This window comes from Polistes canadensis, unplaced genomic scaffold, assembly GCF_001313835.1.
Source record: "Polistes canadensis isolate GaletaPanama2010 unplaced genomic scaffold, ASM131383v1 scaffold_208, whole genome shotgun sequence".
NCBI classification, from domain to species: Eukaryota; Metazoa; Arthropoda; class Insecta; order Hymenoptera; family Vespidae; genus Polistes; species Polistes canadensis.
This window is the reverse complement of record NW_014569755.1, coordinates 1-3405: the sequence shown is the minus strand read 5'-3', so window position 1 is coordinate 3405 and position 3405 is coordinate 1.

The window sequence follows — 3405 nt, the reverse complement described above, 5'->3', positions numbered from 1 at the left end:
TTGCAATGGAATGTATAACATATAAAATATGTTAAACATTATACTGAAAGTAAAACACCATTGCCCGGGTCTAACCACGAGGAGGTAACCGCTTCCGAAGACCCAAATTTGAATAAATATTCATTAAATTTGATTTGCCAGTAGTACGAATCGATTTTAACATGTCAAAGTCTAATAGAAAACTAATTAGAAAACAATATAAGTAATGGGAACARTTTATGTTTACGAAAGACAGTAAGTAAAAAGACATTTGTGTAGAAAAATCATAAATTAATAACGTATAAAAATTGTTTTCAGTATTCGAAGTACTTTATTGTATTTAATGTCTAAAACAATGTATATGCGTCCAAACTAATCTTAAATATAAGAAGAGTGTATTAGAATATTAAAATAATTGTAAATTAATCGATAGAAATGTGTATTGCAATTTAGAAGCACTGAGTATATGGTCTATGTACCGTGATCTTCGAAGTCTCCCGTTAGACTGAGTCTGGCCCCCTGGAAATTTACTTTTATTGAAAGTTGTTTATATGATTTTCCGATCGTTGCGCATGTGTAAAAAAGGAATAATTAATCTAATCGATAAAATTTAAGATTATAACGCTCTGATTTTAGTATTTTTTCATTTCTATGTAATTGTTTAAACTATTGTACATTTTTTTAACGTACCTCTGCACAATGTTATCGGAGGGAGAAATTTTAGTCGAAAAGAATATCACATCGAAATCATTTAATATTTAAAGTATGCTAATAAGTATGTAACACTTATACTAGTACATATACGTTTAAACAATCTGAAATATAATGAGAGTGTATTAGAGTATTAAAATTATTGTTAATTAATCGATAGAAATGTATACTGTAACGTAAAATTGAGGATGTACCTGTTGATGTACCTTCCTCTTCGAAATCTGCTGTCAGACTGAGACGTTGTCACATAAAAGTGTTTTTCTATCGAAAGTTGTTTATCTTTCTTTTTGAAAGTTGCACATGTGTGTATAACGAGAATTTTAATTATATTAAAAAGAAATTGAGATTATAACGTTCTGATTTTAGATTTTTTTAATTTTCATGTAATTGTTTAAATAAATGTAAATTTGTTTTAACGTTCCTGTGCAGTGCTTACTTCGGAAGAGAAAAATTTTAGTCGAAAAGAATATCACATCAAAATCAATTAATATTTAAAGTATGCTAATAAGAATGTAACACTTATACTAGTACATATATGTTTAAACAATCTGAAATATAATGAGAGTGTATTAGAGTATTAAAAATATTGATAATTAATCGATAGAAATGTATACTGTAACGTAAAATTGAGGATGTACCTGATGATGTACCTTCCTCTTCGAAATTTGCTGTTAGACTGAGATGTTGTCACATAAAAATGTTTTTCTATCAAAAGTTGTTTATCTGACTTTTGGAAAGTTGCGCATGTGTGTATAAAGAAAATATTAATTGTTTTTAATAGAAATTGAGATTTTAACGTTCTGATCTTACATTTTTTTAATTTTTTAGTAATTGTTTAAATAAATGTAAATTTGTTTTAACTTTCCTGTGCAGTAGTGACTTCGGAGGGGGAAATTTTTATCGAAAAAAATATCACATCGAGATTATTTAATATTCAAACTATGCTAATATGTATATGTAATGCTGATACTAGTACAAATATGTTTAAACAATCTGAAATATAATGAGAGTGTATTAGAGTATTAACAAAATTGTTAAATAATCGATAGAAGTGTCTTTTACTGTTAAAAAGATCGGAATTTATGTTCTGTTAACCGTCTTCCTCGAAATGCATCTTGAGACTGGCACTTTCTCTTCTATGAAAATACTTTTATTAAAAGTTGTTTATATGACTTTCCGAAAGTTGCGCATGTGTATGAAATAAATAATCCATCTAATCAATAAAATTTAAGATTACAACGCTCTTATTTAAGCATTTTTAACATTTTTTTTATAAATATTTAACCGCACCTGCGCAGTGATAACTTCGAGAGTAAAATTTTGATCTAATGAAACGTTAGATCAAAATTATTAATATTCAAAGTGAAATAATAGATATTTAATATTTTAAAGTTTGATAATACATATGTAAAATTAAAAAAAATATATTACTAATTCGTAAGCAACATTATTAATGATTTACAAAGTAATATCTTATCAACGATTAATTAGAAAGAAAGAGTTCACTATCTATCTATTACAGTTATGATTTAAAAAAGAAACCTGCAAAAAGAAAATGTTATTCTACGACAGTAAAAATACAATGAATGAAACGAATGCAATCTCTTTTATAGATTGCATCCTAAATTTTAAACAATTTTCGATTACCCCCTGATATCTGATAAATATATATAAAAGTTATTAAGAAACACATAGAACATAGAATATAAAATACATTTAATATATATTTTAATATATACATATGTGCATTTCTCTATTAGGCTTATAAAAAAATTCAAGATCACATTTGTGAATGAATTTTCTAAAATAAATTTCAATGAAAAAGAATCAATATATAAAAAGACACATAGTAATAAATAAAAAAGTCTATCATTAAAAAATATAAAACAATACGTGAATAAAAAAGTAGCTCTCTCAATACATTCTCATAATATGTTTTTTATTTGGTAGTAGTTTATTTTCTTTAACATGCATATTTATTTTTTATTTTTATGTGTACTAATGATTAAATACGTTTGATTGTACGGATAGAAAAAGAAAGACTCTTGCGTAGACAAAGATAAGAATCAAACGCGGCAAGCCTCAGCTGTGTGTACACGTGATCTTTCGTCTAGTACACATAGAAAAACATTTCGTGACTTCCTTATAAGGTAAATAGGAGAGGGGTGAGGTAACTCGACTACGTCATCACCTCACTTTGTTTCCGGACAGCGACGCGACAAGTCGTAACTTGTTCCACTCCGCGTAAGTATTTATCACTGTCTAATTAATTAATAATTTAATATCAAATCTTATAATCTAATAAAATCTCATTTGATTTACAGTTTCCTGCAATCATAATCGATGGTGTGAATGCATTGAAATAAGGTAAGAATATTTGTAATTAGAATTATATGATCTCTTATATTTTTCTATGGTTTCACACAAATTTTTACCATAATCTGTCATTCTTTTTATGGTTTCAGAAAGGTGTATTCAATCATCTCCATTGTTATCATCGTTTCAGAAAGACGTTCACCATCGTTCCATGGAAATTATACTAATCAATGGTGGAATACTGATACAACTGCATACATATACGTGCAAGTACATTTATTTATTTCCTTACTTTAATTTTATAATGGATCTCCAACGCAGCAACCTCCCCGTGGTGAGATCCGGTAACCGATATTGCTTACGGTGTCCATAGAATTGATATGGTTCAACGTAAGCACT